This window comes from Castor canadensis, chromosome 11 (genome assembly GCF_047511655.1).
Source record: "Castor canadensis chromosome 11, mCasCan1.hap1v2, whole genome shotgun sequence".
Classification (NCBI taxonomy): Eukaryota; Metazoa; Chordata; class Mammalia; order Rodentia; family Castoridae; genus Castor; species Castor canadensis.
The window spans coordinates 53065426-53090259 of NC_133396.1; the positions used below are offsets into that span (position 1 = coordinate 53065426).

The window sequence follows — 24834 nt, forward strand, 5'->3', positions numbered from 1 at the left end:
GTCTGGGTCCTTCCTCCCTGCAGTGTCACAGCTTCATCTCGTTTCCTTTGCCTGCAACATTTCTCCACCTTTCCCTGCTTCTGATCTGGAACCCAGTATACGTTTTTCCATCTTGTTTACAGGTCACCTCCTCAAGAAAGGTCTTCTGACCCCAGGCTGGACTGGCTTCACCTGGCCTCCCAGCTGCCACAGCCTCTCTGCTTCCCCAGTGTCTGCATTGTCACTGCCTGCTTCCTGCACTGGGCTTTCAGCGCTGAGGACAGTGGCTGGTCTATCACACTCGTGACTCCAACCCCAGCGCCCAGCTTGGGGCCTGACAGATCCTTCTGGACAGTTACACAATCGTGTAACCAAAGCCCATCCACATGGGAGCCCATGATGGTATGACCACATGAGCAAGGGGGAGTTCCTTGGCCACCAGGGGAAATCACATCCATGTAACGCCCTGGGAGTCAGTCTGCAGAGGTGATGACCAAGTTTATTTTTGGCCACCCACAGCGTGGGCCCGTTGCCTGGGGGACCAGCTACCTCCTGCATTTCCTCTGCCAGAGGCCAAAGGAAGAGTTTCAGGTCAGAGCCCAAGCTTCCTGGGAGCTGCTCCTGAGCCCAGGATGTGAACACAGGATGGTTTCAGTGCAATTAATTTTGCTTTCTTACCTGTTGTCTTCCCTCACCCCATCCCCGTGCTAGGAAGGCTGAGTAAGTTTTGTGGTGAAAAAGGGAACGGAACGGCTCTGAGCCCCTGTCAGAATGCAGCCCCCAGATGGAATTCAGTTGATGTAAGAAGATAAGTGCTTATTTCTTTTTTATGACCTTAATTCTTTTTTTTTCCTTTTTCTTTTATTATTCATATGTGCATATAAGGCTTGGTTCATTTCTCCCCCCTGCCCCCACCCCCTCCCTTACCACCCACTCCGCCTCCTCCCTCTCCCCCCCCCAATACCCAGCAGAAACTATTTTGCCCTTATTTCTAATTTTGTTGTAGAGAGAGTATAAGCAATAATAGGAAGGAACAAGGGTTTTTGCTGGTAGCTATACAGGGCATTGACTCACATTGATTTCCTGTGCGTGGGTGTTACCTTCTAGGTTAATTCTTTTTGATTTTTGATCTAACCTTTTCTCTAGTTCCTTGTCCCCTTTTCCTATTGCCCTCAGTTGCTTTAAGGTACCTGCTTTAGTTTCTCTGCGTTAAGGGCAACAAATGCTAGCTAGTTTTTTTAGGTGTCTTACCTATCCTCACCCCTTACTTGTGTGCTCTTGCTTTTATCATGTGCTCATAGTCCAATCCCCTTGTTGTGTTTGCCCTTGATCTAATGTCCACATATGAGGGAGAACATACGATTTTTGGTCTTTTGGGCCAGGCTAACCTCACTCAGAATGATGTTCTCCAATTCCATCCATTTACCAGCGAATGATAACATTTCGTTCTTCTTCATGGCTGCATAGAATTCCATTGTGTATAGATACCACATTTTCTTAATCCATCATCAGTGGTGGGGCATCTTGGCTGTTTCCATAACTTGGCTATTGTGAATAGTGCGGCAATAAACATGGGTGTGCAGGTGCCTCTGGAGTAACCTGTGTCACAGTCTTTTGTGTATATCCCCAAGAGTGTATGACCTTAATTCTTAAAGAATTTTTAGGTTTACAGAAATACTGAACAGAAAGTATGGGCTTCCCATAGACTCCCTCTCCTCCTCCACCTACCCACAGTTTCTTCTATTATTAATAACAGTGTGCTACATTGTGACAACTGTTGGACTGATGGCCATACATTTGTATCAACTAAGCTCCACAGTTTGCATTAAGACGTACAGGTCTATGGAATGTGACCATACACTAGTACAGTCTCACACAGAACATTGTCACTGCTCTGAAAGTCCCCTGCACTCTGTTCATCACTTTCCCTCCAACCTCGCTTAGTCACTGGACTTTTACTGCCTCCATAGTTTGGCCTTTTTCAGAATGTCACATAGCGGGAATCACACACTATGTAGTAGCCTATTCAGACTGGCTTCTTTCACTTAGCATCCTGCCTTTAAGATTCCCTCGTGTTTTTTTCATGGCTTGATAGCTCATTTCTTTTTATCACTGAGTAAATGATAAGAAGGTTATGTCAATTTGTTTATCCATTCACCCTTTGAAAGACATGTTGGTTGCTGCCAGTTTGGGGCAATTATGAATAATACTGCTATAAACATTTATGTGTAGATTCTGTGTGGACATAAGTTTTCAATTCATTTGGGTAAATACCCAAGAGCATAATTGTTGGATCATATAGCAAGATTATGTTTAGTTTTGTAAGAAATTATCAAACTGTTTTCCAAAGTGGCTGTACCATTTTGTAATGAATGAGTTTCTGTTGTCCTGAGCCCTCAACAGCACTTGATGTCAGGGTTTCAGATTTCAGCCAGTCTAATAGGCATGTACTGGTTTTTCATTCTTTTTAAATTTGCAATTCCCTAAGGACAAACCACATTAAATTTGATTAAATGTGCTTTTTTTCTTTTTCCCCTCCCTGCCCAGTGATACTGGAGTTTGAACTCTGAACCTTGCACTTGATAGACAAGCATTCTACCATTTGAGCCATACTCTTGGTGTCTTTTCTTTAGGTTATTTTTCAGATAAGGTCTTGCTTTTCTTGCCCTGGTGGTCTGGGACTCCTATCATCCAACCTATGTCTGCAGCATAACTGGAATTACAGATATGTAATCCCCCATGACCAGTTTATTTGTTGATATGTGGTTTGCTTTTTGCCCAGGCTGGCCCCAAATTACGATCCTCCTGATCTCCACCTTTCAAGTAGCTGGGATTACAGATGTGAGCCACTGTGCCTGGCCTAAGTGTGCTTATTTTCCATTCTTGTATCTTCTTTGGTGAGTTGGTTATTCTTATTGTTACCTGCTTTTTGCTATTATTAGTTGTAAGAGTTTTTTGTATATTTTGGACGCAAGTCCTTTGCCAAGTATGTGTTGTGCAAATATTTTTTCCCAGTCTGTAACTTGACATTTCATTCTCTTGCCAGTGTCTTTTTTTTAATTATTATTTTTTTGTGGGGGACTGGGGTTTGAACTTAGGGCCTCACACTTGCTATGCAGGTCCTCTTACCATTTGAGCCATGCTGCCACCTCTTTTGTATTGGATTTTTTCAAGATGGTGTCTCACCAACTATTTGTATGGGGCTGATTTTGAACCATGATCCTCCTGATCTCTGCCTCCTGAGTGGCTAGGATTACAGGTGTGAGCCACCAGTGCCTGGCTCCTACCAGTGTCTTTCACAGGAATAGAGGTTTTAAATTTCCATCACATCCAACTTAGCAGACTTATCTTTCCTGGATCTTGCTTTTGGCATTGCATCTAAAAATGGCCAAGTTGTACTACTTGCCAGTCAGCTGGCTGCTGATGGTAACAGGACCCTGAGTCTGCTTCTGTCACCTTTGCCTTCTAACTCACAGCCATCATGTAGGAGTTCATCTCCACATGAACAGGTGGTGTCCAGACTAGCAGTGCCTGCTGGGAGCTCGGTGACTTGGAACACAGCATCCAACTCAATGACCAGATGCCCAAATGACAAGAAGGCTGGAGGAGGAGATGGCTCCTTCAGTGCCTTCTTCAGTGAGGCAGCACTGGCAAGCACTGGCAAACTGCTGCCCACCACAGCATTTGTAGACCTGGAATGGGTGAAATTCACACAGGCACCTATAGCCAGCTCTTCTGCCCTGAGCAGCTCAACCCAAGCAAGGGAGATGCTACCAACGACTATGTCTGTGGCAAGGAGAACACTGGCCTCATCTTGACTGACCAGTGCACAGGTCTGCAGGACCTTGGGATTTTCCACAGCTTTGGTGGGGCACCAGCTCTGGGCTCAGCTCTCTGTGGATGGAATGTCTCTGATAATTACAGCAAGGAATCCAAGCTGCAATTCTCCATTTGCTCAGTCCCCAGGTTTCCACAGCTGTCACTGAGCCTCATAGCTCAATCCTCAACACCTGTACCACCCTGGAACACTCTGATTGAAGCTTCATGGTAGACAATGAGGCCATCGATGACATCTATCAAGAAACCTCAATATTGAGTGCCCCCACCTACACTACCCTCAACCACCTTGTTAACCAGATCCTGTCTTCTGTTACCACTTCCTTCAGGAGCCCTGAATGCTGATCTGACAGAATTCCAGGCCAACTTGGTGCCCTATCCCCACATCCACTTCCCTCTGGCTATATATACATCCCTGTCATCTCTGCTGAGAAAGCCCGAGCAGCTTACTGTAGCAGAGATCACCAGTGCTTGCTTTGAGACAGCCAACCAGATGGTGAAACGTGATTCTTGCCACAGTAAATACATGGCTTGCTGCCTGTTCTACAAAGTGACATGGTTCCCAAAGATGTCAGTGCTGCCACTGCCACCATCAAGACCAAGCCTGGCACTTGGTTTGTGGATTGGTGTCCCCTGGCTTTGAGGTTGGCATCGATTACCAGTCTCCCACTGTGGTATGCTCAGCTGGTGAGGTGCAGTGAGCTGTGTGCATGTGAGTAACACCACTGCTGTTGCTGCAGCCTGGGCTTACCTGGACCACAAGTTTGACCTGATATATGCCAAGCGTGCCTTTGTTCACTGGTATGTGGGTGAGGGGATGGAAGAAGGAGTTTCCTGAGGCCTGTGAAGACATGCCTGCCCTGGAAAAGGATTATGAAGAGCTTGGTCTGGATTTTGTTGAAAGAGAGCGAGAGAAAGGAAAGAACGTCAGCTTCAACATTAGCTGGCAGGTACTAAAGTTTTAAGATTAGATGAGAAATCACTCATCATAGCTGTGTTTTCTATCACCTGTAAGATTTTTCCATCATGTCTCACAGTAAAGTCTTTAAAACATAAGTTAAAAATTCATTGCCAAACACAAGGTTATCTAGATTTTCTCCTGTGTTACCTTCTAGAAATTTTGTTTTGTATTTTGTGCTTTGCTTTTTAGGTCTATGGTTTTTTTATGTGAAAATTGTAGGATTTGTACCTAGTTTCACCTTTTGTCATGTGGATGTTCATTTATTTTAGAAATCTTTTAGAAAACATTTCTTTTCTCCAGTAAACTTTCTTTGTTCCTTTGTCAAAGAGCAGTTGTCTTTATATTTGTGTGAGTTCATTTCTGGACTCTCTATTCTGTTCTGCAGATCCATTCATCTATTCTTTCTCCAATATCCTACCGTTTTGATTACTAAAGGTTTATATTTCGTCTTAAAATCAATAGTGTCATCTTCTGACTTTTTTCTCCTTCGATATTATGGTCTCTATTCTAGGTCTTTTCCTTTCCATATAAACTTTAAAATAAGTTTGTCAGTATCCACAAAGTAACTTGTTGGATTTTTGTGGGGATTGCACTGAAGCCATAGGTCAAGTTGGGAAGAACTGGCATTTTAACAATAATGAATCTTCCTATCCATGAACATGGAGTAGCTAGCCATGAATTTAAATTTCCTTAAATTTCTTTAATCAGTTTGGGGGTTTTACATATAAATCTTGACATAGTTTGTTAGATTATACCTTTGTATAAAATAGTGGCATTACATTTTTTAAATTTCAAATTCTAATTATCCTTTGCTGGTATACAGGAGAGCAATTGACTTTTGTATATTAACCTTGTGTCCTGCAATCTTGCTACAATTACTTATTAGTTCCGGGAATTTTATTGTTGTTGTTATTGTCAATTCTTGGAATTTTATACATAGACATGTCTTCTATGAACTAAAACAGTTTTAAGTCTTCCTTCCCATCCTATATTCCTATTATTTCCTTTTCTTGTCTTTTTGCAGTAGCTAGGACTTCTACTAAGATGCTGAATAGGAGTGGTGACAGGGAACATCCTTAACTTGCTCTTGATCTCAGTGGGCAAGCAGCTAGTTTCTTGAATTAAGATGATGTTAGCTACAGTTTCTTTGCAGATGTTCTTTGTCAAGTTGAGGAAGTTCTTCTCTATTCCTAATTTGATGAGAATGTTTACCACAAATGGGTGTTGGATTTTGTCAAGTTTTTTCTGCATCTATTGATATGACCATATGATTTTTCTTCTTTAGCCCTTTGATGTCACAGCCTACATTAATTGGCTTTCAAATGTTAAATAAACCTGTATACCCAGTTGTCATGAATAGTTCTTTTTATACATTCTTAGGTTCAATTTGCTGTCATTTTGTCGAGGATCTTTACATCCATGTGCACAAGTTATACTGATCTGCAGTTTTTCCTTCTTGTCATATCTTGGTCTGGTTTCATTATTAGGGTAATGCTGACCTCTTAAAATGAGCTAGGAAGCATTCCCTCATCATCTATTTTCTGGAATAGATTTCAGTGTGTTGGGATTATTTTTCCTTAAATGTTTGTTAGAATTCACTGGTGAAACCATCCGGGTCTGAAACCTTCTGTTTTGGGTGGTTACTAACTATTTGACTCACTTTATTTAATAGAGGCCTATTTGAGTGATTTAGTTCTCCTTGTGTGAGTTTCAGTAGAAATAAGGAATTGGCCCATTTCACCTAAGCTATCAAATTTATAAGTATACAGTTGTTCATTATAGTCCTTTTTTTGTGTGTGTGTGGGACTGGGGTTTGAACTCAGGGCTTCAAGCTTACAAAGCAAGCACTTTACTGCTTGAGCCACATCTCCAGTCCATTATGCTCTGGTTATTTTGGAGACAGAGTCTCCCAAACTATTTGCCTGAGATGGCCTTGAACTGTGACCCCCTTGATCTCAGCCTCCGAAGTAGCTAGGATTACAGGCATGAGCTACCGATACTTGGCTCTTTATCTTTTACTATCCACGGGATGGGTATGGATATTTTCTTTTTTATTCAGATATAACTCACATAATATAAAAGTCAACATTTAAAGATATACACTTCAGGGGTTTGCAGTGCATGCAGTACACCATGTAACTACCACTATGTGTAATCTTACAGCATTTCCACTACTCCAAAAAGAACCCTGTTCCTGTTAGCAGTCAATACACATTCTCCCAATTCCCTATCCTCTGTCAACCACAAATCTACTTTCTATCATTATGGATTTGCTTATTCTGGATATAAATAATCATACAATGTGTGGTCCTTTGCATTTGGCTTTTTCACTTTAGCATATATTTTCTAGGTTGATCCATGTTGTTACATGGAATAGTACTTATTCCTTTCCATGACTGGATAATATTCCATTGTATGCACATGCCAAATATTTCTTAAATAAGTGAATTTATGAACCAAAATTCATGCCTGAGGAAAGCCTGCTCCCAGCCCAGAGCAAAAGAAAAAGATTATCCAGGTACGGTTCAAGTTTACCCTTCCACATGAAGGACAGTAAGACATAAAAGAAGCCTGGAGTTTCTTCTATATTAGAAAAGACTTCTGCTTGAGTCTCCTTGGCTTAAATAAACTGCTGCACAGCCACCAGCTCCCACCTGGGAGGGACCTCCCATGCCTGCAGGTGATGAACCAGGCAGGCACTTAAAGGTGGGCATTCTTCATCTCCATCTTACACATAAGGAAACCATGGCTCTGAGGGATAGAGTCACTTTGTCAGTACCTGCAGCCATTTGGACCAAAGATGCTAACTCAGGTCTGCCTAACACCAATGCTCCTTGGCTGTCAGGTACCTAGAACTCTTAACCTCCCTGCTCCAGTCATAGGCATTCCTGATCATTTTTGTGCCATGAGCCTCTACAGCAATCTGAAGAAGTCTACACATCCTTCTTCAGAATACTATTTTAAATGATGAAATAAATTACATAAGATTGCAAAGGAAATGGATCACACTGAAATGCAATTGTCAAACTATTTTTGTATAATCAGACTTATAACGGTAACGTATGACCTTTTGGTTAACACATTAAATAACAGAACCCAGCAATGAGTTAATTACTATAATCACTTTGAAATATTAAAAAAGCATAAATGTCATTTGAGATGTCTGTAAAGTGAAACAAACACATCTGGATTTCCGTTGGTGACAAAGTCACGGTACTGATATGACTGTGGTTTGTTACCTACATTCATAATGGAAGGAAACGCTAAACTTGAGTTAGCAGTAAGTGAAAATAATGATGTCACATGGTCCCCAACCAAGTTCATGGCCCTGGGTGAGAATCTGCTTCTAAGACCATGCAGCACCAAGGAATAGGAATGTGATCCAGAAGACAGGGAGGACCCTCTTTCTCCTGGGGTCTTTTGTCATCTGTTGATGCTCACTGTATCCTGCGGGGAGAAGCAGTCACCGTCCTACCACTATCCTTCCCTAGCCTGAAGTTCCCCAGTCTGCTTCTGTCTGGGGAGCTGTCTAAATACAGTATGTTTCAATTCTCCTGCAAGTCCCAGCCTCGGCATTGTCTCATGTGTCCTACCTCTCTCTGGACAGAGAGAGGTGCGGGGAATTTCTAATCTCTCATATCAGACTTCTCGTATGACTTCAGAAGGGCAGTTCCTAATTCTGGCTCCCCTAGCAGAGGGAGCCCAGGTGAAGGTGTGGTGCCAAGCCCCACCAATGGATGGGAATCCACGGCAGAGTTCAGCAGGGAGGGGCCACAAGACAAGCAGCTTGGCTGTGGCAGAACCTCTCCTGCTAGGGACCACTGCCTTTCTCATTGCCTGAGCCCTCCTTGGAGAGTGGGGAACAATGAGTGAAGCTACATAACCTCTCTGGACCTCGGTTTCTTCAACCATAGAAGTGAGAGGTGGGCCTCTCCATAGTGGCCTATTAGGGCAAGAAGGCTTGAGTCAGCCAACCATGGCCATCCCAAGGCTCAGCCCTGAAAGAGTGGGACCCAGGGAAACGCCACAGGTTGGTTCAGGAAGCAGCAGCACACACCTTCTGGCACTTTCCTGAAGATCCAATACACAAAATGACCACCGTTCCCATCTCCTACCTGCTGTATTTCTGAGACACAGCCAGGAAGAGTCTGTTTGGGACAGGACCATCTCCTCTCTTCCTTAAATCCATCCTGCCACATCAATGCAGGCACCAAGGTGCTGCAGTAAGGCAGGGGAAATGAAAAGGTACCTTTATCCTTAGAAAACCCTCTCCAAAGGGTTACATGTGTGGACTGCCCCAGGTCTGTCTGCATTCTCCAAGAATTTCCATTCAGATGAATATAGGAACTCCAGGAAGACCCGGAGGGTTCTGGCTTCTTTGTGAAAATAGATGTTAGAGACCCATCTCTCTCTGGGGCACAGGGACAGGAGGTAAGCATTGTTAATTGTAGGGCTGGGGCATGGTTCAAGTGGTAGAGCACCAGCCTGGCAATTGCAAGACCCTAAATTCAAACCCCACTACCAACCAAAAAAAGTAATCCAGGCATGGTGGCTCATACCTATAATCCTAGTTATTTGGGAGGCAGAGATCAGGAGGATAGGAGTTCAAGGTCAGCCTGGGCAAAGAAGTCTGTAAAACCCTATCTCAACCAATAAAAAACTAGGCACAGTGGTATACACCTGTAATCTCAACTACATGGGAACCATAAATAGGAGGATCATAGTCCAGGCCAGCCAGGGCATAAAAGCAAGACAAGACCCTATTTGAAAAATAATGAAAGCAAAAAGGGCTGGGGGTGTGGTTGAAGTGGCAGTGAGTGTGTGTGGCAAGCCAAAGGCTATAAATTCAAACCCCACTACCACAAAAAAAAAAAAAAAGCACTGTAAATGCTTTTGTTGTAAGCACCCCTTTAAAAGTTTTTCTCCTAAATGTGCTGAGATGTTGGGGAGGGTTGACTCCTTAATTCATATCTGTTAGACAGACCCTTCCCCAGGGCCCTGGCTGCCTTGAGTGAAGGACTGTAGGCCAGGCAGCTGGACTACCTCATGCCAGCACCAGTTGCTTTGAATTCTAAGCAGCACTCTGGCTCCTGAAGACACTGCGCCAGCAAGCAGTGTGCACTAGGCTTGTTGCCACCTCACAAGCATTGATGAACTCTAGATAACCAGCAGTCACTTCCACCCAGGCCAGAGGGGGAGCGCTTGCTGGTAGCCCAGCAGAAGGCCTGTGACTGGTGCAACCACAGTTCTTCATTTGCATAAGGGACTATTATGATGGGACGGTGCCATGGTTGGTGCAAACACAATCCTTCATTTACAGGAGGGAAATGGCATGATTGGTGCAGGCACCCTGTCAACCTCCTTCTCCCCTTCTGTCTATAGAAGCAGGATGCTCAGCTGAGTTGGTGAACAGCCATGAGACGCACCCCTACACTGCCCCCTAGTATTGCAACAGCAGGTCCAATAAAGACTTTTGCCATCACCTTGCCTACTTTTGCCTCTGGTCACTAGTAAGTAGAGAATCTGAGCTGGTAACACAAAGAAAAGAACAGCAGAGCCAGCAAATGGCCCCCACCATAGTCACAGGAAGGGCTTCAGTGTCCTGGTGGCAGAGATAAAGACAACCATCCCAGCATGAGCAACAGCAGTACAGGGGTGGGAGCATCTGTTGCCCAGAGAAGCAGAGGTAGGGCTTGTCTCTGTGCCCAATGAACGGATTAAGGGTGGTAGAGGTGAAAATGCAGCAAAGGAGCAGCTGAAGTTACCTGGGGCAAAACTGATGGAGCTGCTGATGGAGGCAATCAGGAAAAAGAACAGACGTGAAACGGACATGGAACCCTGCATCCCTGTGTCAAATGAAAGGAGCTTCTGTTCACCTAGCTATGATTTCTATCTGGGTAGAGCAGAAAGATTCAGTCAGTTTGTGACACTTAGAGACAGGGAGCTAAAAGCTCAAGCAGAGGCCAGTTCCCCTGTGAACCTACCCACAAGGGTCCCCATCCCATAGTTTCTCCCTTTTCATTGCAGATGGTCTCTTAAGGTCCTAAGCTCTGTCAAAAGTTCCTAAGAGGTGCACAGACCCAGGCTGGGGCTTAGGATTCACTCAGTGAGCCCAGGACCTCCAGCCCTTCTCCTCACCTCATTGCCTGCCCAGGAAGCCACACCCTGCCCTGCCTGACTAATTCCATTCAGAAATAACTCCGCCCCTGGAGAGCACTTCTTCCCCCACACATGCCTGCTCTCTATTCCACCTGCAACCAGAGCCCCTCATTCTGATGCCCTCAGACTGAGAAAACAGCCACCTTCTCTGCCAGACTGCCAGGTTAGGGGTTGCCTGCAATCCCTGTATTGAATTGTAACAGAGGTCTGAGCAAGCCAAGAGGCAGAGCCAGAGTAGGCTGTGGGGACCTTTGGCTGGAAGGACAAAAGGAAGATGGAAGAACATTTTGAAGACTCATTATATCTTTAGTCTTTTTTCCTATTTGGCAGCTCCCCCTGCTGGGTAGACTGATCCTCATGGCAGACACACACACACACACACACACACACACACACACACACACACACACACACACACACTGGTAGTAAGTTGCAAGTTGCAGACATTCTTCCTAAATACAGTCATGCGTTACTTAATAACAGGATACAGTCTGGAACTGCTTTATTAGGCAATTTGGTCCTTCTACAAATATCACAGAGTGTATTTGCATAAACACAAGATGTAGGAAGCTGCTGTTGGTGTAACATGACATACTTACATTACATATGGCAAACTCTTATAAGTCGAAGGAGTACACTCCAAAATTATAACAAAAAGTATAGTATAGTAAGTGCATAAGCCAGTAACCTTGTCGTTTATTGCCATTATCAAGCGTGATTACATATACTATCCTTTAAGCCACTAGCAGTGGAGTAGGTCTGTGTACACCAAAGTCTTTACAGGCACACAAATAATGCATTGTACTACAATGTTAATAGGTGATAGGCAGTTTTTAGCTCTGTTATAATCTTATGGGACCACAACCATATATGTGTTCCATTGTTGATGGAAGTGTTGCTATGCAGCGTGCACCTGTATTAGATTAGACCACATTAAACATGACAAGACATTAGTGAATTTATGTAGTTTAATCTCATGCAATGGAATACATCTCTGAAAACCAAGGGCATTTTCTAACCTGACCATATGGTTATGACACATAGCGAATTGACAACCTCATATTGTCTGCTATGGCTCAGGGAACACATTCTTTCTGAGCATCTGCTGTGTGCCTGGTGACATACCAATCCCAGTCCCCACGGATCTCATTTGGAAAGGGGGCATACCAGACTAATTCATGAATAAAGTTCCTTCAGGTACCAGCTTTCCAAGATTTTATTCTGGAATGATGAGACAGAGAACCTAATGACGGTGACATGGGAATATGAGACTACTCTCGAGCCCAACCTACTCCCCACACCTGTCTCCAGGCTTCAAGGCACCTGGCCATGGCAGGAACATGCATGATCCTAAGAGAAGTACCAGGACAGTTACTCAGCTTGCTCAAACACAACCCTGGGGACCCTCCTATATCTGGCTACCATAGGCACAGGAGCCTCATCTTAGCTACACACAGGTGATCATATCCAGAGACCTCACCTAGACACTGAGCTAGGTGCCTATTCTCTTATGTGTGCACTCCACAACTTTCTGCTTTGAGGTTAACAGATAAAGGTCCAGCAAGTCACAGCAAATGAATAAGCTTGAAACAGGCAGGGTGTGGAAGAGGCTCTCCCTCCCCAGGAAGGGTGTGGGACTGGAGTATAGGCAGCCACGCTGTGGAGTAGACTCATGGGCCCACAAGTCTTCCTTGCTGCCAAGACTAGCTCACCTCCCTTATTTTGAAGGGAGGGCAGGAACACACACTATAGGCAGGCCCTGGACTCCACTCAGCCAGGAAGCCCAGCCAGGACACAAGAGATCTGCCTGGGAGCTAGCACTGGGTGCAGCATTTGATTGAACACCAGCTCCATGGGCTTCTGCCCTAACAAACCTACAGGTCTTCCTCCATCCAGATTCATATCACATCCTAGGGGATGAGACCCTGGTACCAGAGCTCCATACCCTCCATCTGGGTCTTTGACTGCTCCTCCTGGACCTTTGCACTTGCTCTTCCTCTGCGTGGAAGGTCCTTTTCCTAGATGTCTGCTTGGCTCACTCTCCACTTGCCAGTCTTTATGTTATGTTCTTAATAAGGACTCCTGGCAAGTCCCATATCTGTCACTTTTTTCCACAACTCCATCATCAACTGACACGCTACACATTTTACTTTTGTATTGTGCTTGCTCTCTGTCACTCACTTATAGCCCCTTTAGAATGTAAGCTCCACAAGGGCTCAGAAGAGTGCCTGGCACTTGTGCTGAGTGAACAAGTGAATGAGTGAATGATAGGAAGTTGGAAGGAAAGCAAAAGAAGAGAGAAGCATGTAGAAACTGAGGATGCTGCTTTACTCACCTGGTTTATAAAGTTGACCTAGAGCCAAGGTCTAGGATGGCAGGGAGCTTCAGCTGGATAGCAGCAGCTGAGAGGTTAAAACCAGACTCTTACACTAATCTTTGCCCCCTGATCCGCTCATCTCTTGGAAGCTCACAGAAAACTATTCTTCTCTCTTTAATTCTCACTAAGAACAACACAAAGTTTATAAAACAGAAGTGAGAGGAAAATGGGGAGAAAATGGCCATATCACCCCAAAGTCTGGAGTCATCATGGAAGGAAATGCTAGACATAGTCAGGCACAAGTCACAGATTTTGAGGAAGCAGATTTTCAAGAGGCTGGGAATCAGAGTGGATGGCTTTGTGGGGAACGAAAACTGAAAATTAAAACCAAAGGTACAGTCACAGAGTGTCATGGGAGAGGAAAGAAAGAAGAATGTAAAAGGGCCAATGTGCCCCCCTCAGTCATGCTCCAGAAAGTGCAGGGAAGCAGCTTCAAAACAGCCTCCAAACTAGAAATGGCCCAGAAGGTTGTGTGTTCTAGTGGAGGTTACTATAGGCAGGTGCAATAGGAACTTGGAGGAGGGACAATGTCCCCTGGCCAAGCTTCTCCAGAAGGGGGACTCCTGGATAATTTTCAGGAAGGAGGAGTGGGGCTGAGTGAGATCCAAGCATGGTGTTGGAAGTGGACAGAGGGAACAGGCATGAGACAGCATGGTTCCTTTAAAGAACTGTCAGCCATTCAGTCCTACTGGAGAATAATGTGTGACAAGGGGTATGCTGGGGGATGAAGCTGTCCTGACTCGGGTAGTCTACTGACCATGAATGGCTTCCTATGCCAAGCTAAGTGCGTGAGGGCTTACGTGATGAATGAGAATGATACCTTGCCTTGGGGATTTAGATGATCCCACCAGACATGGGGTGAGAGGCAGACTGGAGGGGAGGGTCTGATAGGACAGTGAAAGATAGCCTTGCTGCTCTTCTCTATTTTCTCCTATGCTGGGGATTGAACCCAGGACCTTGCATGTGCTGGGTAAGTGCTCTACAACTGAGCCATACCCCCAGCCCCTGCTGCTTAAATGAGCTCTGGATTGTAGATGAGGACAAATGTGTCCCAGAGTCATAAAGAAACCTGGGGTTGTGAAAGGGAACTGGTACCAATACTCTGTAAAATTGGAGAAAATGAAAGATGTGTAAGAGAAAGACAAAGACAGAGAAAAACACAGACAGATTGGAAACGGGTGTCCTCATGTGGGGAACAGAGAAAGAGTCAAGAGTAGAATCTGTAAACTGCACCTCTGAGGCCACCAACCCTGCAATGTTCTCCACATATCATTTACAGGCAGATTGTGAGTACTGAGGAACGTATCCAGGGACTGCCCCTGGCTACAAGGGACCCACAGGCTCAATACTAAACAGGTAATAAAAGAAAATGCCACAAAAATAGCATGCCTGAATTTTAGCAAGTCTTGCTATATTCTCATGACAAGGTAAAAACTGTACGCTGAAGGGCACTACAGAGAGCTGGCTTCATCACTGGCTTTAATAGCTCACCCAGAGGGCTCTGAGTAGCTCTCTCCACGGGGACATCGCTGCTAAAATGCCAGAGACCTCTGCTGTTGGTCCCTTATATGACACCATTAAAAACTGCTAAATTTTACTAACTTAACCATTTTTTAATATGTAGTTCAGTGGTGTTAAGCACACTCACACTGTTGTGACTGGAGCATCCCCACCATCCACCCATGGAACTTTTTCATCTTCCCAAACTCAAACTCTACCCAGTAAACACCAACTCCCCTCCTCCAGCCCCTGGTAACCCCTAAGCTATTTTCTGTCCCTGTGAGTTCAATACTGTGGCTACCTTGCATACATGGAATCAAGTAGTGACCGACTGTGTGGCTTATCTCACCGGCACAACGTCTTCAAGGCTCACCTGTGTTGTAGCACATGTCAGGACTTCATTCCTTCTTAAGGCTGATGAATATTCCATTGTATGGACATACACTTTTTTCTTTATCCATTTGTCCATCATTGGACACCAGATGATTCCACCTTTTAGTAAAGCATGGCATTTTTTATTATGGTTTTCAATAAGGCTTAGAAAACAAGTTTACTCTACAGCAGATATATATATATATATATATATATATATATATATATATATGACCTATATATATATGTATATTACCAATATATATGTAGGTGGTACTGGGGTTTTAACTCACTTACTAGACAAGCACTCTAAAATCTGAGCCATGGCTCCAGCCCTTTTTGCTCTGATTATTTTGGAGATAGGTCTTATTTTTGCCCAGGCCAGCCTGGCCCATGATTTATGCTTCCTGCCTTTGCTGGGGTGACAAGTGTATGCCACCATGCACAGCTTTTTTCCATGGAGATGGGACTTATCAACTTTTTTGCCCAGGCTGGCCTGAAACTGTGATTGTTCTAATCTCAGTCTTCCACATAGCTTGGGACGATAGACACGTACCACTGCATCCAACTATTGGTTGAGCTGGGGTCTTGCTTACTTTTTGCTTGGACTGACCTTGAACCACGATCCTCCCTATCTCAGCCTCACAAGTAACTAGGATTACAGGTGTGAGCCACTGGCACCTGGCTCTGGAATAAAGAATGTTTATATGACTGTAAAAATCACAAAGACCTCAAACAGTAGAGTTCAAAGTGTATAAGACTCCTAATTGTCCTTGCATAGTCCACTCTCCTTTTTCTATGGTAATAACTTTTAGATTATGTTTCCTAGTCTCTCTTATAACTAAACGTGGCCACTGGAATATGGGTGCTTTTAACAAGAAAACACATGCGTTCCCCTTCCTTTTTCTCCTCTTGATAGCTGCAATGCAGTTGTGATGGCAATTTCTAGAGCAGCCAGCATGGACCATGAGATGAAAGCTATGTGTTGAGGAAGGCAGAACAAGATAGAAGGATCCTTTGCTCCTGACCTGTGAGGCTGTCATTTAAAATGTGAGTTGCTTATGCTTAGACCATTATCTGAGAGAGAAATAAATTCTGTCTTGTTTAAATGACTCTGTTATTTAAAGTCCAGGCACTCTTCGGAGCACACAGGTTTGGCCAGCCACTGAAGCTAAAGGTGAGAGATGCTTTAGTGAATGAATTAGAGATAATTTCTTACTGGCCAATAAGAAGGTATCATGAGAATTATGGGTGTTACAAAACTTTCCCTCCTTAAATAATATCAAATGCCTTAGTGAAAGTAATGTTCTTGCCTTTAGGAGTCCTGCAGTTAATGAGAAATAATCCCCCATTTTGGAAACACTGGATTGGGGTGGGGGAGTAGGAGTTTCTGAGGAGACTGAGTTCTGGACCCAAGATAGACCCCTAGTCATTATCACGATGCCTACCCCCCAATCCAAGCCCTTCAGTGCTCCCTAGAGAGCCAGCATAGTTGAGCTTAGGCCTCTGAAGAGCCTCCACCAGCCACAGACATCACAGAGGGCAACATTGGCTGTCATACATGGTGCCCTGGGCCAGGGACTGAATGAGAGAAATAGGAAGTTGGTGGCACTTCTTTCTGTATCCATCATACCAATGTCAACACGTGGTCCAGGCTTGAGGGCTTGCTTCTGACAGCTCTCCAAGTCCCCACCACCTCCTTCTGCTGGCTCAGGAACCTTCTAGAACAACCTTTTGACACAACCCAAAGTATGTCACACATGTTGGGCCTGAGTTCCTTAGCCTTGCCAGTTCAGAAATGTGTTCTCTTTTCTTTTTTGTTCCTTTTTTTTTCTTGAGACAGTGGTGCTATGTAGCCCAGGCTGGCTTTGAACTCACAATCCTCCTGGCCCAGACTCCTGAATACTGGGATAACAGGTGTGATGCTCGGTGGTCAAGTAGGAGATTTTTATAACCAAGTGCTTTAAAGGACCACACCCTTATCTTTTTTTTTTTTTCTTCCTTTACACTTCATAGTAAACCTCTCACACAAACCAGTATTTTTGCCTCATGACCTGCAGGCCTTGGCAACCCAGCCCTGTGACAGAGCAGCTCACACACTCCATCCCTTCTCAGAGAAGGGATTAGAGAAAGGATTCGAGGCCACTGAACTTAACTTGAAATCATATTTACAGAACAATCAAATTTTATCCAGCCAGTCAGACAACCCTCACTGTGAATGGAGAACTTGAGCAAGCTCAGATTCTGTTCTCACAACTGTGTTTCCACAGTGTCTGACACACATTTGTCCAGAATATTTCTTCCAATGGGGAACTCGGTGTCACAATGCAATCGGTTCTGAATTCCTCTAAGCTCTAAGGAGGCTCCCCTTCAAATACCCGAAGACGGGCATTGCTTCTCCCCTGTCTCCTCTTCTTAGGTAACAACGACTACTTCTCTAATCATTGCAAATCATGTCATCACCTCCTTGGTCATTTCCTCTGGATATAAAGTGGATGAGTGATCAGCATCCTTATGAGGGCGACACTTGGGGTGAGCTGCACCACCTTCCCATGGCTGAAGGCATTCAAGTAAGGACTCAGGGACTCAGTGACTGACTGCTGAGACAAGAATCAAAGATAACTCTCAGGTGTCAGCTAGGGGGCACTGCAACGTAGGGTTGAGGACCGGGTGCCCCGCGGTGGACCTTAGAACTTGAAGACGGCAGGCAGTCCAGCCAACTCGCTGCAGCGGTGGCTCTCAGAACCCACTGCCCCCCACGACGGGTCCCCAAGCTGCTCGGGCTGTGCCGTGAGCTCCGACGCGTGCCCTCGGCACCCGCCCAGCCATACACCTGCAGTCCCCGCCGGGCGCCGAGCCCCTCTCCAGCGGCGACTCCTTGCAGCTCGGGTGACTACCGGGCCGCTGCGCCCTGGCTGGAGCCGGGCAGCGAGTCGCGGCATCTGCCCAGCCTCAGCAACTCCAGAGGGCTGGGGCGGGGCTTAATCGGGGCGGGGCTTGTGCTGGGGCGGGGCCAGAGTAGAGTGGGCGGGGCTAGCCGTCTGGCCGGCCTCTCCAGCCACATGGTGGCCGGGCTGCGTCAGCCAGGTGAGGGCTTGGTCCGGAGCCGCCAGCCCTAGGGAGGACCAGCTCTGGCCATGTGCGGCGAGGGCTGGAGGGACATCAGCACCGAGCAGTAAGGCGATGGTCAGCCCGGGAGGAGGGGGAGGAGACCAAGAGCGTTTGGGGCCATGCGGGAGGGGTGGGTGGGGCAGGGGGAGGCTTCGGGGAAGGAGGACCAAGCTTCCAACAGATGAACCTGGAGGGACAAACACCATCCAAACTATTGCAGATGTTGACTTTAAAGTTTACAGATTCTGCTCTTTGTAAGTTATATCGTAGTGCATAAAACTTGGGGAAATTGGGCAGTCACACCTGCGTGCCGTCCACACTTGGACCTCTCTGCTTACACTGCCTCTCTCCGCTTGTTTACCTGACTGATTATTTACTGTGCATTCGCAATGGTCAGGAGAACAGCCTTAACTGATATTCCTGGGTAAATACAGACTCCCTCCCGGTAAAGACGGGGAAACAGAGAAATTGGAGATATGACAACAGAAAGAGTTAGACTTTCAACAGAACTGGACATGATCAGAGAAAATTAGTATCCTTTAAATTGTATTTTCACAAAAAGAAGAAAAATGTTTTAAATATTTCTCATTCATGTTTTCAATGATATTTGGGGGCATCCCGCATAAATACGTGTAACAGATTAAGTTGACTTTTAAAAAAAGTTGTTGGAGTGGTTCAAAGTGGTACAGCGCCATCCTACCAAGCATGACACCCTGAGTTCAAACCTAAATACCACCACCAACAAAAAAAGACACATCTGAGGCAGGCACCAGTGGCTCAGCACCTGTAATCCTAGCTACTTGGGAGGCTAAGATCAGGAGGATCACCACTGGAGGCCAGCCCAGGCAAATAGTTCCCAAGAACCCATTTCCAAAATAACCACAGCAAAAATAGACTGGAGGTATGGCTCAAGTGGTAGAGTGCCTGCATGACAAGCACAAAGCCTGGAGTTCAAACCCAGTTCCATTAAAATACATAAGTAAATAAATAAATATACATCTGAAATTATCAAAGAATTTCTCTCTTGGAAGGTTCCATGTGCTGATAGTTACATGAATGACTACTATCAAAACTTGTACTGTGTTTTAAAAAAATACTACAATGAAGAATAAAGTATGCGTCCTTTCATGTAAAAAGGAAGGGATATAAGAATATACACATGTCTTTGCTCATTTTTGCAAAAAGAAATGCAAGAAGAAAAGCCAAAAAATTAATGAGATTAGTTACCTACAGTGGGTCAATGGGATAACATGGGGGAAAAAAAGAGGAAATAGGAATGGGAATAGAAAAGATGGGAGAAACGACAGTTAGCTGAATATGCTTGTTTGTATTGTCCTGACTTTTTTTTTTTTTTTTGCAGTACCAGGGTTTGAACTCAGGGATTACACCTTGAGCCACTCCACACCAGTCCTTGTTTGGGAACTATTTGCCTGGGCTGGCTTAGAACCGTGATCTTCCTGATCTCTGCCTCCTGAGTAGCTAGGATTACAGATGTGAGCCACCAGCGCCCAGCTTTTCTGACTTTTAGAACCATGGGACTGGTTCTAATATCCCTGTCTCTCCTAAAAATAGTCAATTAAAATCAATCAGGATGTGGTGGGAACCCAAAATGGACCATAAAGGAACCTAACTCTGTTACAAATTAATGACATTCTAAGGAGGGTACAGACAAACAGAACTAACCCAAGTAACTTAGGAAAACCATATTTTGACTCCACTCTGCAGGGTGAAAGACAACAAGAACTGGACCGCATTGAGATGGTATTGATGCTTGATGAGGGAAGACTCGAGAAATCTATTTCTCATAGGGGTATGGTTAGTAACTTAGCTTTTCCGTCACTGTGATGAAATACTTGAGAAAAACAACTTGAAAGAAGAAAGATTTATTTGAACCATGGTTTCAGAGGTTTTGGTCCATGGTTGGCTGGCTTCATTGCTTTTAGGCCTTGGCAGAACAGAAACATCACAGCATCAGGGCATGGTGGAGAAAAGCTCACTTCATGCATCGAGCAAAGAGGCAGGGGAGCATGTGGACAAAATATACCCTTCAAAGTCAACCTCCAGGGATCCTCCAAGATTTATTGGTGGATTAATCCATTTGATGAGATCAGAACCCTTATGAGCCTATCATCTCTCAACATCCCTGCCTCTGAACACTGCTGCCCTGGGTACCAAGCATTCAATACCTGAACCTCTGGAGAGAATTCCAGGTCTAAACCATAGCAGGTAGAAATTTTGAAACTCTTTTAGGAATATACCAAGATTGGGCAAAGAAGTAAATATAAATAATGAGAGCCAAGAGTCTCAGTGTTAGTGAAAGAAGTGACAGATAAGGAAAGGTGGAAGACTAGAATGAATCTTGTGGTGTTGCACTAGAACCAGAGGTATTGGTATGTACACAGGATTTTTAAAAGATACATAGATATTTAGACACCTAGATGTAGATACATATGCTTACTTCCTAGCTCTGTCTGTTAAGGGAGACTAGAAGTAATGATTTCCCACCAGTAATGAGCACTCCAAGCTCCCAAATCTTGGTTTCTAAATGTCATATTCCCATAAAAGGAACCAGGGCTCTGTGGAGAACTGGCTGATTAGAGAGTCAGGAGAATGAAAGAACAAGATGAATCTAGAACATCTCATGGTCCTAGAAAGCAATGAAAGCCTTCTTTGGCTGAAATGACTAAGGTTTGCCCACAGAGCACAAGGACCAACTTAGGAGGGAGGGCCTCCCCATGGTCAAACCCAGAACAAATTGAGAAACAAATAGATAATGATAGCCATGGAGTATAGACTACAATAAATATCTAGGATTTTGTATTGTCATAAAAAATGAATAAGGAAATAAATGAGAGAGGAAAGATGACCCTATTCCAATAAATAAGTTAAATTGTTAAATGTCACAGTAATAATTTTTGCAGGCAAGAGTTGTCGGTAGATGCTAGATGTGGTGACCTAAGTATGATGATCAGTGGTTCTATGGTCCCAATGCTTGTATCCTCTCAAAAAATATATGTTTAAAACTAACCCCTAAGATGGTATTAGGAGATGAGGTATTTGCAGATGTGATTCCACCATGAGGACTCCTCCCTCATACAAAAGAGACCCAAGGGAACTTACTTACCCCTCACCATATGAGAACACATACAAGTTTCCAGCACCAGGCACTGAATCTTCCATCATTTTGATCTTGGACTTCCCAGCCTCCAGAATTGTGAGAAATAAGTGTTTCTTGTTGATCAGCCACTCAGTTTGTGTATTGTTGTTATAGCAACTGGACAGACTAAGACATATGGGATATTTGTTTAGGCAAGTTGTTCCCCATAAAATACCTCATTACAGAGGGAAAATTGGAGCTTTACAGTGGAGAAAGCAGGCAACAGCTTCAGCCAAGTGAAGAAAGTTAATGTCATCAGAGGAGACAGTGCATCACTCACCTTGTGCACTGAGAAAGGTGCATCTCTGCTGTTCCTGCCAAAAATGTCTCTCCCCAATCTAATCCTGAGAAAAACCAGCCTAACCCAAACTGACTATCATTCTACAGACTCTTCAACAGTGTCACGGTCGGGACACATAAAGATTGAGAGGTTGTCACACATTGTGACACACTTAAATGTAATGAGAGATTTTGCATTGGTCCTGGACCAGAATAAGGACATTTAGTGGGACCACTGGCAAAACCTGAATAAATTAAATTAAATTTAAACTTAAGTTGATTAGTCAATAGTATTGTGTCCATACTAATTTCCTAATTTCAGCTGGACACCTGCAGCTCACTCCTATAATCCTAGCTTCTTGGGAGGCTGAGATAAGGAGGATCATGGTTCAAGGCAAAAGTTTGTGAGACCCCTATCTCCAAAATAACCAGAGCAAAATGGACTGGTGGATAGCTCAAGTGGTAGAATGTCTGCTTTGTAAGCATGAAGCCCTGAGTTCAAACCTCAGTCCTATCAAAAAAAAATTCCTAGTTTCAATAATCATACTATATTTTGCATTATGGTAATATTTGGGTAAGCTGGGTAAATGTTTCATGGGGACTCTCTATTTGCAACTTTATTGTCATTCCAAAATGATTTCAAATTGCAACTTAAAAAGCAAAAATTTAAAGTAGCAAATCTTACAAACTTTGGAAAGACTTCTCTATGAGACAGATAAAAAAATCTGAAATAAAACAGGTACAAGTTATATCCAGCCTTTTATTATGTTAGTTACATTCTGTGACAAAGTAGAGCTTGTGCAAAGAATGCTAGCATCCTGGATGAGCCTAAAGAGATGCCGACATAGTCCACATCTCAAGTGTAACTGTTGGGTGCATTGATCTGGCTGGAAGTCAGGCTCATGAGGAGGGGTTTTTGGCTGGCTCTGGGGGTGAGATGAAGAGTAGCCTCCACTGGAGGCCCCAGAATGTCAACATGATATGAGGGGCTTATGGTCTTGCTCATGGTTTGCCATTTTAATATTTAAATGGTCTTGGGGTGGGGGGGAACTGATGGAGGTGGGGCCAACCTGCATCTCCATCCCTCCCAAGCCAATTCCCTGGTGTTGCTTCTGATGGGGGTACAACCTTGACCTCTGTCCCAGGTGAGTTTCACAGGTTGGCATCTGAACCTTATAGGAAAAGAGTTTCAAGGAGAAGGAAAAAAAGATCTGTTTCCATCAGGGTCTGAGAGCTGGGCAAAGCCACAGAGCAATGGCCTGGGATGGTGGTAGGAACATGCCAGCTCTGCCCCTTATAGACAGGGAGGGGAGGGGGCATTACTTTGAATTAGCAAAGCCTTGCACACTGAGGTGCCCAGGGAAACTGACCCCAGCACAATCACTGCTGGACCCCCATAAATAACTGAGGAGGATCTGGAGCAGAAATCACAAAGTCAAATTATCTCCACAGGTCAGGAGTTCAAACTCACGGACAGAATTGATGACGTAGTGTTCCTTTAATACAGTACAACATTTCATAACAGCTTGGTTTATACTCTAATGCCTCCTAAAAATAACCCTTGCTGAAATTTCCTCCTCCTCCCATCCCAGATCAATAAGGTTTTCTTTCCCAATACAGCTCTTCCATATTCTCCTGTGATTTCTTTTCTGGTGATGTCTTACATCTGATTCTTTTAGCACACACTCTGGATATTAAACCTATAGGAATATTCTTCACATTCACCAAGAAATATGCTCACCCTGTTTCTCCTGAAGCACATAGACCCCTTGGCCTCTTTTATTTTTTCTACACTTTCTAGAGACGTGATTACAGAAATATTTCACTTTTACCTAATTCCATTATAAGAAAAGCAATTGCACAAATACAAGAACTGGCAACTGACCCCTGACCCTGAGGTCTGGGAAATAGGATTTGGAGACAATAGGGTATGGAGAGGATGCTAATGAGGTAAATAAGGAGACCTCCAAAGAGGGCCCCTGGGGCCTGAATGTCAGCCCTCTGCTGTCTTGTGGAAACGCAAGCCTGGTGTGGCCAGAGCTCACAATTCTTAAAGAGAAACTAGAAACTGGAATTCTTATCAGAAATCTCCTAATTTTTAAATGCTGGCAACTAATTCAAAACAGTATTTTAAAACCCTCAAAAGCTAAACTAGACATGACCTACTGGCTTTCAGTCTGTGACATCTGTTCTGTATTACACAGGTGGGAACATGCGCCAGTGAAATATGAGCTGGTTTTTCCCCACTGGGTGGGAGACAATTAGTTTATAAAAGGAGGAATCAATGTAACAGTTTATTACTGTTGTTCATCATATGAATAGGACCCAGGAGAAAAATGGTGTGATTACCCCCAATAAGATGTCCCCCAATGAGAATTCTTAGTGACTAGGAATATGAGGTGACTTTGTTGACACGATAAATTATATCTATCTCAATCAAACACAAAATATGATACCTCATGATGACCTGGAATGAAAAACAGATAAATTCCTTAATAACAAAGGCATTCCTGTGAAAACAAGGAGTAAAACAAAGATGCTCACAGCTATGAATAATTTCAATCCTATTCTGAAATTCAAGGACATGTGGCTCACATCTGTAATCCCAGCTACTTGGGAGGCAGAGATCAGAAGGACTGTGGTTTGAGGCCAGCCTAGGCAAAAAGTTAGTGTGACATTCCCACCTTAAAAAAGAAGCCAGGTGTGGTGGTACATGCCTGGAATTCTAGCTATGGGGGAGGCATAGGTAGGAGAATTATGGTCCTAGGACCATCCTATGCAAAAACATGAGACTCTATCTAAAAAATAACTAAAGCAAAAAAGAAATAGGGCTAGGAATGTGGCCTGGTGGTAGAGTGACTGCCTAGCAAAAGGGAGACCCTGAACTCAAACCCCAGAACTGCAAACAAAAAGGGGCAGGAGGGAGGCAGAATAGCCAAAACAATCTTGAAAAAGCTGAACAAAGTCGGAAGACTCACATTCCCTGATTTCAAGTCTTACCAGAAATGTACAGTGATTGAAGTGTGAAGTACTTAGAAGGGTAGACATATGTATAGAACCATGGGGTGAAATTAAGAATACAGATTTAAAGCCTCACTTTTA

The 24834-nt window shown here is 44.2% G+C and overlaps 1 pseudogene; it reads left to right on the top strand.

Moving 5' to 3' along the window:
- The first annotated feature begins 365 nt into the window (after nt 1-365).
- LOC109679329 (tubulin alpha-1B chain pseudogene) lies at nt 366-18170 on the top strand (annotated as a pseudogene).
- The last annotated feature ends 6664 nt before the right edge of the window (nt 18171-24834 follow it).